Source organism: Apodemus sylvaticus, chromosome 1 (genome assembly GCF_947179515.1).
Source record: "Apodemus sylvaticus chromosome 1, mApoSyl1.1, whole genome shotgun sequence".
NCBI classification, from domain to species: Eukaryota; Metazoa; Chordata; class Mammalia; order Rodentia; family Muridae; genus Apodemus; species Apodemus sylvaticus.
The window spans coordinates 37835710-37847187 of NC_067472.1; the positions used below are offsets into that span (position 1 = coordinate 37835710).

At 41.7% G+C, this 11478-nt stretch overlaps 1 protein-coding gene across 2 annotated transcripts in view; it reads left to right on the forward strand.

The window, feature by feature from the left end:
* The window catches only part of Pip5k1b (phosphatidylinositol-4-phosphate 5-kinase type 1 beta), a 268940-nt gene that overhangs the window by 62679 nt on the left and 194783 nt on the right, over positions 1-11478 (forward strand). The gene's annotated exons all lie outside the window — the stretch shown is intronic.

Sequence of the window (11478 nt, forward strand, 5' to 3'; positions counted from 1 at the left end):
CAAGAGTTGGCAGATTATCTCACTAAAAAGTACCAAAAATATCCTTTATATCAGAGTAAAATTGAACAAGATTAGAAATTTTTGAAAAGAAGGAGATAAAAAAGGATGCAGTAGCTGGGAATAGAAATGCAATAAACCAGAATGGGGCAGAGAATCCAGGGGAGGGATGGAGCAGGAACACAATTGAGAAAAGACTATCACTGAGCATGCATATGAAGATGCTGTGACGAAACCCATTATTTCGTATGCTAGCCTAAAAAATTAATTTTGAGTAACAGGAGAAGTAAGATGGGGATGTAACGTAGGGAGCAGAGCGCATGCCCAGCTTGCCCGAGGGACGTCCAGGTTTCCAGCCTCCAGGAAACAGAAAAGCAACCAAAGATACTGTGAGCTGCCTTTTGAACCACTGTGGGGATGGTTAATGGTCAATATTTCTAGAAACATTTATTTTATGAAATGACTCCCAGAAGTGAGAGGAAACTAACCAGTGGCCCCCAGGGAAATGAAGCAGCTCTCAAAAACTAATCTATGTAGTCAAAAGGTAAGATCTAGATGGTTTAATAAATACCTCCAATGCTGATATTAAGAAGGGTAGTGATACTGCTTAGGAAAGCAGGCTTTGAGACACAGGGAAGAAAGTACTAGAACCTTTCCGTAAAATTCCGTGAATGGTCATGTTACTATTTCACCTTTTAAAATGTTTTCATTAATACCTTTAAGAATGCCATGCATGCCATCGGCTCTCAATATCACCATCTACTCTCACTAACTCCTCTCAGGTCCACTCTTTCTCCCCGGCCCCTCCCAACTTTGTATGCCCACCTAGTCCGATTCTCCATACCTGTAAACACACGTGTGTGGAGCTCTCCACTGCTCAACTTAGTTGACTTACCAGGGGTCACACCCTTAAAGAAAACCAACTCCTTTCTCAGAAGCCATCAACTGTCAACAACAGTTCTTCAGGAAAGGATAGAGGCTCTTTCCCAGAGCCCCTGACTGTTCCATGTTGAAATGTTAATTCGTACTGTGCAGGTCACGTGCAGGCAGCCACGGCTGGTGTGAGCTCTTAAGTGCAGTGGATCTGCCATCTCTAGAAGATACTGACTGACTCCAGTCCTCCCCACCTGTCTCTGACGGTCTTTCTGCCCTCTCTTCCTCAGTGGTCTCTGGGCCTTGAGAGATAGGCATGCAATATAGATGTCCGACTTGTGGCCGAGCACTCCACAGACACTTACTCTGCCCTTTGAATAGTTGTGAGTTTCTTTGTTAACCACTGTCTGCACACACACCCTTCTTTGATGAGAACCAAGAGCTGTACTAATCAATGGTAGAGATTAGCATACCTTAGACTGGTATACCAAGATACAAATCTATAGGGAAGATGGATACTAAGTCTGCTATTCCAAAAAGAAAAGAAAGAAAAAGAAAAAAGTAGTCGATTCACTTTTGGACCTATCAGCTCCCAAGTCATGGGCTCTTAGTCAGATTTATAATACTAGGCACGCATCATCTCCATATCTCCACTTTCTGACTATACTGAAAAGGACTGTCAAGTGTTGTTAATATGTCAATACGATCTTAATAGCAGAAATTGACAAGGACGATCTTCATTGACATGTGTCCTGCAGATCAATCTGTTTTATGAATATTGATGGAAAGCCTTTCAACAGTATCCCATCAGATAGAATCTGGGCACTGGATAACTATGAGCAAGTTGACTCCATCACAGGAGTGAAAGCTTGGCTTGTATCGGAGAAGCCTTTCTGCATATTAAGTGGACTAAAATAGAAAAATCCATGTGATCATTTTAAGAGGTGCTCAGAACATTTGGCTCAGAAAATTCGATCACTGATGATGTTCATAGTTACCTGACTACATACTTGAAAAAAACTCAGTGAACTGTATTCTTAAAAAAGAATTTGTTTACTGCTTGTAAATCTGTCAATAGATTTAACTTTAAAAAGAAATAGAATCACTTTATGATGACAGAAAATAATCTGATATATCCCTGAATACATTAAAATTTGGTAAAATTGGGGGTTGGAGAGATGGCTCAGTGGGTAAGAGTTCTTGCTGTAAAGGCTTAAGGACCTGAGTTCAATTTCCAAGAACTCATATCAAAGTCTGACATCACTGCATACACCAGTAACTGAAGCACTGGAAGTCGAGGCTGAAGAAGTCAGGAAGAGACAGGAGGACAAGATCACTAGGGATTTCTGGCTAGCCACCATAACTGGGCCTGGGGAGGGGGATGGCAAGCTCTGAGTTCAATAAGAGACCCTATCTTATTGGGGTAAGTCAGGGAATGATAGCACAGGACACCCAATGTCCTTCCTCTGGCTTCCATGCATGTGCATGCATGTACTAGCATGCATTCACATACACACCAAAATGCATACACATACATACACACCAAAATATACAATTTGGTAAAATAAAAATAAAATTCATCATTTTGGATAATATCTGCAAATTATAAAGTGTTTGCTTTACAAAAAGTAGTTTGTTCGTGCTCTTTAAAAAAAGATGGGTGTGGAGGTGTTCATCTGTAATCCCAGCTCATGGAAGGAAGAAAGGTCACAAGTTTGAGGCCAGCTTAGTCTAAATGGTCAGACCCTATCTGTTTCAGAGAGAGAAAGAGAGAGAGAGAGAGAGAGAGAGAGAGAGAGAGAGAGAGAGAGAGAGAGAGAGAGAGAGAGAGAGAGAGATCCTCAGTATGTTCCTTCTTCCTTCTGAATTTCTCATTAGTAGAGATTTTAGCCTGGGGAAATCTTTCTGCTCTTTGACATATCATTAAGGTTCATCAAGCCTCTAGATTTTACATTTTCTAAAAGCAATTTATGTTTGAAGAATGAGGCAGGTTTTTACTGCCACATCTACTGGGTCTCTTTTCTAGCTTACAGCCAAGCCAGGTCTAGAAGCTGGGCACTAATTGTATTTTCCTTTCACTTTTGCCAAAGAACAGGAGACATATTTATGTTGTCAACTAGGGGACAGATGAGACAGAATCAGCACTCTGAAAGAAGTAGGGGTTACAATGCAAGAAAGAGAGGAAAAAGAAACCCTGCCCAGACTTGGAGAATGTAAAATCAAAGGATATAGTAGACTCCAAATAAATATTCGCAACTGGTTACTTGTGCCCTCAGTCCATCTCCTTCCATTCCTAGGTCACGTTATTCCAATGATCTTAACTTTGTCTCACCCATATCTCTCTTACCACAAGTCGCTTCTCAGACAAGAATGAGCTCAAGGAAGCCCTGTCCCTTGTCACACTCCATGAGATTCTATGTTGCTTGTTTCCCTATAGATCCTCAAAAAATAGGAAAAGGTGTTTACCTGGAACTCCGATGGAGTCATTAAAAAAAGTTTTCTCATCTGGGTTTGGTAGAGTGCTTCTAATGTAACCTATTTCGCAGCTCCATCTAATTTCCATCTCCATTCTCTCTGGCTTTGGGGTCTTCTCTCACTGCCAACAGGTGCTCCTAATCTCCAGACCACACCCAGAGCCAAACCACAACCCTTATTCCTTCAGCATTTCTGCAATATTGACAAGAGACCTCTGCCCTTTGTTCGGGTGACAAGCAACACTCATGGGATGTACAAAGAACTCTCTCTATGTTTGCCTCTCCTTGACAAATGCTCAGAAGCCTTCCCATGATCCTCTGCAAACTCAACAGGAGCCTTTCCTTTCACTTGCCCAACTATTTTTTTTTTTACAGTTTTAACTGTGACATCTAGTGTCCAGGGACTACAGTGATGTTGGCAAAGTCTCCACCATTATGGTAGCTAACCTCCGTCCTTATTGAGGATCTGTGCAGACAGGCACTTCCTGCACCTGGATGAGGTCTGACCTATGGGAGTCAAGATGAGAAAAAAGGAGAGCAAGGGGTCTGTTTAGATGTCTTGAGAGACTCCTATATAACTTGTTTTCAAGGGAAAAAGTAAGTTTGGAGTAGGGAGATGTGAGTTCATTCCTTAACAAGATGACCTGAAGAAGCTATGGAACACACAGTAGGGATGTCTAAGAGCTGGTGATATACTCTAGAGACAGAGAAGCCATCTCTAGGGATACAGATTTGAGCAGTATCAACATTCTCACTCTGCCCTTACACTCAATGCTTGACTGCTTACTCAGTCTGAGACAGCGTAGCAAACACTGTAGGAGTGTGTGCTGAAAGCAAAAGAACAGAGGGAACATTGGGGAAAATCCTGAAGGATCGAAAACACCCTAGCTCTGAGTGATAGGTGCACTCTTGACTTTAAAGAAAGCATTTACAGGGCTGGGGAGAAGCCTTAGCGATTAAGAGCACTGGTTGTTCTTCCAGAGGCCCAGGGTTCAATTCTCAGCACCCACATTATTGTGCTTTATAAAAAGATAAGAGAGAGAAAGGAATATGTTTTGGTGGATGTGTGGTAAGGTGTGGGGGAAGGGGGTGCCTCAGCAGGCCCGTGCTGAAGCATCCCTTCCCCCTGAGGGACATCTATTTCTTTGCACAAGTCTCTATGACTGCTTTGGGATGAATACAGATTAATAATTGCTTCATTTTGTGACCTCATTAATATCTCTTGACTCATACCATTACATGAACTCCTCATTTTTTTTCTGATGAGATGGTTTGTTGAGACCCAGAAAAATAGCAAGTGTGAAGAATCTAGCTATTCGTGAGGTGGACAGCAAAGGGTGATTCTCACCCTGCCCTCGTGCTCGACGCTTGGCTGCCTGCTCATCTGAGACGGCTGGGGGAAGCCCTGGAAGTCTGATTTCACTCATCTGCACAGGAAGATAATGGCCCTTGCAATACTGAGCAAAGGGCTGAGGAATGTTCTGGAATATGGATAAAGATACCTGGGACAGATTCCCTCTAGGCCTAAGCTGACACTTTACACTCACAGTGACCGTGTGGTAAAAAGCAGCCTCATTTCAGGGCAGACGTTTTCAGAAGAAGAGTACAGGGCCATGAGATGCCTTATGGGTAAAAGTAACTGCTGCCAAGCCTTAAGGCCTAAGTTTGACATCTAGAGGCCACTCCTGCACCATGATACACATGTGCCTGAACACAAAATAAAATGTAAATAATGAAAAGGATTGAAAAGAAGATGAAAGAAAAATCCCTACTATTTCCTAAGAAGTGGGAAATGTGGGTGACTGAACTCCATGGGTCATAAAAGTCCATTTCCCTCTCACAAATTGAGCTACAGGTTTCAAAGCCATGTGTAACCAAATTTCGGTTGTATTCAGTGTAACAGTTTGTGTGAGTAGGAGGCATCAGAGCAGCAGCTAGTGTGGTGGGTCTCAACCTGTGGGTCTTGACCTCTTTGGGCTGCATATCAGATATCCTGCCTACAGATTCACACTACAATTCATAACAGTAGCAAAATTACAGTTAAGAGCTAGCAATGGAATAATTTTATGGCTGGGGGTTACCACATGAGGAACTGTATTAAAGGGTCTCGGCATTAGGAAGGTTGAGAGCCACCAGTATAGCCCTTTATATTGCATGTGGTGGTATGTTTAGCTCAGAAGACAGCTGTGTACAAAGGCAACCACAACCCACAGGCTCTCTTTTCTCAATCATAAAACCTTACTGTCCTGGATAGGAAGCTCATGGCTGTCATCCTCTCAGCCAATAGGATATCCCCAAGAATCAGCCTTCTCTGGGGCATTAGCTTCAGAGTTCTTTAAAATATTTTTTCTTTTCCTTAGACTATAACTTGGTCTCAGCTACTTGAAGATAAAGTCATGCCTCTAGCAACATGAGCTACAACACTGGAATCTCCAGCTTCGTTCTCTCCTCCTCCTCTTCCTCCTCCTCCTCCTCTTCCTCCTCCTCCTCCTCTTCCTTCTCCTCCTCCTCCTTCTGAAAGGCTGAGTTCAACTTGTTTGTCAGGCACCTCCAAATGTGTGTGTCCCCGTGCACTGTGTCCTATGCTGAGGACAGTGATGTGACAGGCAGCGATTCAAAGCAGGGCTTTAAATGAATAAATAAGAGTAAGCCTCTAGGATTAGTCCCAATTGAAAAGTTCAGCGCTACCAGGGAAGGTTGCATGGCTGCAGGGGATTAACAATGGCTGGCTGTGAGGAGCAGCATTCACGATCCAGCCACATTCTGAGTGATGGACAGCCGCAGCCCTGTACCACCCATCTTTCCTGCTGCACTAGGATGCAGAGGGGGGATTGGAAAAGCATGGCTTTGCCCACTTTTCCTTCTTAGACACTCTCTGCCAGATTGTTACCTGAATCCTTTGATTCATACCTAAGCCACAGGAAAGGCCTGGCTTTAAAATTGCTACCGTCTGGGGGAAGAAGATGAAGAGAGACTTCCTGCCATAGATCAGACTGAGAGGAAAAAATGGAAGTCCTCTGGATAGTGAAAGAATGGGGCAGGGTAACTCTGTGATCAAGGCACAGAGTATGTTAACTAAGAGAAACCTGTTTGTATAGTGCCTTTACTGTCTGCAAGCCTATAATTGACACTCTGTTATTTGATCCTACAACAAAGGCTTTGTGTCCCCATTTCACAAATGAGAAAAGTATATCCTAAAGAATTTGCCAGGTAGATGCAATCTCATAGAGCTGGAAGTATAATAATCTGATTTCAGGTTTAGTTCTATCTTTGATTATAGTCCCACTGAGTGCTAATTTATGGAGATTATATAGAAAATTCCTAAACACCCAAGTGTTAATCAGCTTCCCATTGCTATAACAAAATCCCTGCCGGGCGGTGGTTATGCACACCTGTAATCCCGGCACTCTGGGAGGCAGAGGCAGGCGGATTTCTGAGTTCAAGGCCAGCCTGGTCTACAGAGTGAGTTCCAGGACAGCCAGGGCTATACAGAGAAACCCTGTCTCGAAAAAACCAAATCCAAAAAACCAAAAAAACCAAAAAAAAAAAAATCCCTGAGGCAGTCAACTTCAAAGGAAGAAAAGTTTGTGTTTAAGTTCTGAAGGCTCCAGTCCGTAATCCTTGGGCCTTGAATTTGGAAGCACTGTACCTTAGTGGGAGCACATGGTAGAAGAATCTTGTTCATGGAACAAGAGATTGGTGTGTCACAGTCCCTTCAAGAGTACAATCCCCAGTGACTTAAAACCTCCCTCCTCAGGCCCCACTTTCAAAGGCTTCCCACCTCTCACAAGAATGTCCATAATCTGGAAAGTATATGCAAGCAAACAGTTTCTCAGACTTTTGAACACTTTTGTTTTATTAACTTTATATTATATATGATGTAAAATCTGTTCTTCTTACTTTATACATTGTTTGAAAGTGATCATGTGTTTTTCCTCTTCTTGGCAAATGTATTGAATCTTGCAAGAGATATTATACAGGATGAGAGAAGCATATACCCATAGAAAAGAATATTGATCATAATCTCGGATTTTGACCTAGGAGGAGTTCAAAGCCAAACAGAAGGTACCAAAAGATGGCGCTTACAGAAATACCTAAGAACAGCATGCTCCAACCCCATTTCTTATTCTATCTTAAAGATTCAAAACAACAACAAAAACAAAGAGTAGGAATGTAAAAGTATTTAAAACCTTTTCTTTCCTGATATTCTGCCTTGAAAAAAAATTAGAAAGTAACTACTATTTACATCTGTTTACATGAACCTGGCTGAAGGCATGAACTCTACCTTTGCTGGGACCATTTATAGGTAGAAGGCATTTATAGGCAGAATCCTCTCTACCTTTCTAGCCTTGAACATTTTCTATGTGGATCTGGCTTTTAGATGTTATTAAAATGTAATTTGAGAAGGGTCTGAATGTCCATACCCCCCTGGTAGATTCCTTGTTGCTATTACTTTAATAGTTGGTAGGTTAGAGTTACTATTACTTTAATAGTTGGTAGGTTAGAGTTAGTCTTTTGAAGGTACACCCCATAGACTCCTCAATAAGGTAGAGTGGAGTGGCTGGTAAATTCGTGAGACAAATACTTCCCTTTCATCATGATAAAAGTTTTTGGTAGTTAGATTTGTGACACTGTATACACCTATATCCATTCTCACTCATGCTTAGACAGTCCCCACTGAGGTCTTACAATGCTAGTTTAATTGCTACATTTTGAATTGTACTGTGGGGTACCACCAAGGCTACACAGCCAACCAGGCTCAAACACAATACAGGAAGCTTGCCGTGGAGACAGTAAAAGACAGTAAGCTGTCTTCCTTCCTGCTTTCTCAGAGGTAGCCATCTATGAGGCACTGTGGGAGAAGGGCCAAGGCCAGCTCATAGCTCTTCTGGTGTTCTATGAATGGTTTCAGCAAAGCTTTAGGACTTTGTGAGGGCACTGGAGCCAGGGTGCTTGAGACCTCAGGTAAATGTAGCTTCGGGGGCGTGTTTCAGTTTGCTTCCTGCTTCCTATCAAGGCCAGAAAGATAATCTTTCACCCACACCACTTCGCAGGGATGGAAACAGCATTCCAAAAGTTTAGACTTAGAACTGAGGTTAATGTTCACACAAAGTATCTTTGTTCCCAAGAAGTGTGTTCATATTCCTGGTCTGCTCTTTCCACCTCATTCCACCACATTCGGACCTTCTGGTTCTTGCCATGTGAACATTTTGAGGTCCAATTCCATACATAGTGAAACATAAATTTTGAGTATGTGATACATGCTTACTACATATATGCACATTTTGTCTGGAATAGACAGAGTGTGGGGGATCTTCTGTCTTCCTCCCAGTCAGAACTAAGTACAGTCACTATTTTGACTGGTTTGGGTTATTCTGAACACCATAAGAGCATAACCATACTGGGTTTGGTGACACAGGCCTTTAATCCTGCCATTTGGGAGGCAGGGGCAGTCAGGCAGATCTCTGTATGGTCTACATACTGAGTTCCAAGTCAGTCAAGACTAAATAGAAAAACCCTGTTTGGAGGCTGGAGAAATGGCGCAACAGTTAAGAGCGCTGACTCCTCTTCTGAAGGTCTTGAGTTCAAATCCCAGCAACCACATGGTGGCTCACAACCATCTGTAATGAGATCTGATGCCCTCTTCTGGTGTGTCTGAAGACAGCTACAGAGTATTTACATATAATAATAAATCTTTTAAAAAGGAAAAAAAACTGTTTCAAAACAAAACACATATGACAATAGAACATGTACTAGGCTTGAATTCTTCCACCCAGCATCATGCTGTGACTCAAACACCTTTTGAGTAAAGGCGGCCATTGTGTAAGCTATGTATCTATTCATTTGTAGGTATCTTGGTGGGTTTTGTACTTGGGGATTATTAAAAACAGTGAATCAAGAAAATAGTTGTTTTTTTTTTTTTTTTTTTTTTTTAGTAGAACGAAGTAGTTTTTAGAGAACTCAGCACTCATTCCTCTTGGGTTTTCCCCATCTAGGGTAGGATGGCTACTTCTCTCCCTCTCCTTTCAGAAGTACCTATATTTTTATACTGACAGTTTTTTTCCTAAACTGGTAAACAGTTTTACCAGTTAACACTAAGCTCCTGCATTTTCAGATTACAATTTTCTTTTACTTTAGATTACTAATGCCAGTTAATGTGGGATGTGGAGATATTTGCTACATGTGTTTATATTCCCCATTTATTTGATATAGATGGAGAGGTAGAAATTTGCCTTGCCATATGCTGGAAGGCTTAACAGTGAACAATGTCACAGAAATGAAAGGCCATCCATTACTTTTTAAAAATCTAATATTAATCACAATTAAATTTACTGAAGAGACACCTAGTTTGTGGTGTAGAAGTGAGCATGAATCTTAACTGAACATGTGTGATATTTAATTCATAGAGTGGAACCAGAAGGGCTATTTGACTGGGGCTTGGTCCCTTGGTTCCTGCCTCTGGCACAATTCATTTGCAACAGTTTGAATTGAATTTTATGGCTTTGATTTTCTCTAATTTGTTCTTGATTGCTTTGAGAGGAAGCAGTAACTCAATATACTAAACTCTGCTTAGAATCTTCAGTACTGAGCATTTTAATTCTGTCAAGTATGTGTCAGCAGAAGGTTGAAAAGAGATGGAACCACAAGGCTCCAGTTTATTAGGTTACATAATGGTTCATTCAAATAACTTACCTGTGTGGGCTGGAGGGCAGTATAACTAAGAATAATATTCTTGGTATTTGAAAAAGACCTCTGAGGTAAAAAGGACCTATGATCAATCTAGAAAAGCCTTTTAGGTTAGATTTCCAAACAACAGTCTTTGTGTCCCTCTTGGACAGACTCACATTAGTTCATTCACTTATTCTTTATCATTCATTCACACAATGGTTCAACAAACACTGAATAGTGTGTAGAAGGCCATGCTCTTGATAGTGGGCATATAGCCCAGAACAAATCTGGTTTTGTTCATAAGGAACTTACATTTTCAGGTGGGAAGGAAGCAAGAAAACATAGACATAGGAATAGCCATTAGAGTGAGATAGATGTAAGAATAGAGAGATCATGTGGTACTCCCAGAGGAAATAAAAACAGGGTAAGAGGCCTGGAAATGTAGCCTGTGTGCTTCAAAGTCCTAGTGCTTTTGGTTTTTTTGGATGTCAGAGAGAGTGTCTCAGTCAGTGGCACTTGTGTAAGTGTGCAAGGAACAGAGCAGTGTGGATGTTCACTAGAGGAACTCATCCAAGAGAGTATCTAGATGAACTGCAGGGCAAGAAGGACTCGGAGTTAGAGGTTGGAAGATCTAGTTTGGGGAGGGGGTTAGAGGTCAGCGCTGGGGGGGGAGGGGGCGTTGCAGAGACTCAGGAGAGAAACCATGGACCATTGGAATGATCTTAGGCTTTTTGAAAAGAACAGACAAAAATCCAAGGATTCGGAATAAGAAAGCAAAGATTCAATTTTTCAAGAAAGATTATCATGAAAGTTTGGTAGAGTGGACTATACGGGAAAGGCGTGGAATGAAAACAAGTTGAGACCTCTAACTGGGGTCTCAGTTCAGGGGAAAAAAACAAATGGTGTAGGATACCTACCCCCCTGATGTTGTTGTAGGGAAGGATTTAATGGGATATGGCATCGAGTAAATTAATTCTGCAACAGGTATGAATACTTAACATTATCTTATCTTCAGGATCCATATTTAGTAAGAACTTCAATTAGAACCTATTTGAGACCAAGTGGAAAGACATGGGCAGGCAAACAGGAGCTTGCTTCAAGGGTTGGTTTTTACCATTAACAAGCTGTGCAGTGCTGAATGTCACTGACCTTTCTATCTTACCTTCTTCAGCTAAGAAAAAAAATACTATTAGTTCAAAGTGGCCAGATTTGTATGTACACCTCCTCAAGCCTACCAAACCTGAACTCTTAACCTCCACCCTGTGTGTACCTTCCCTATTTATTTGACATCACCATCTAAATTACCTATTACTTTGAACACCAAAATGTAATCTATTGGCACATCTTAGCGGGTGAAGCCCAGACCACATCGAGTTGCTCCACTTCTCCCCATTCACCACTGCCACAATCCTACTCCAGGACTCTGCTCCCTGTAGCAGCTTCCTACTCCGTCTTCTGGCCTCCA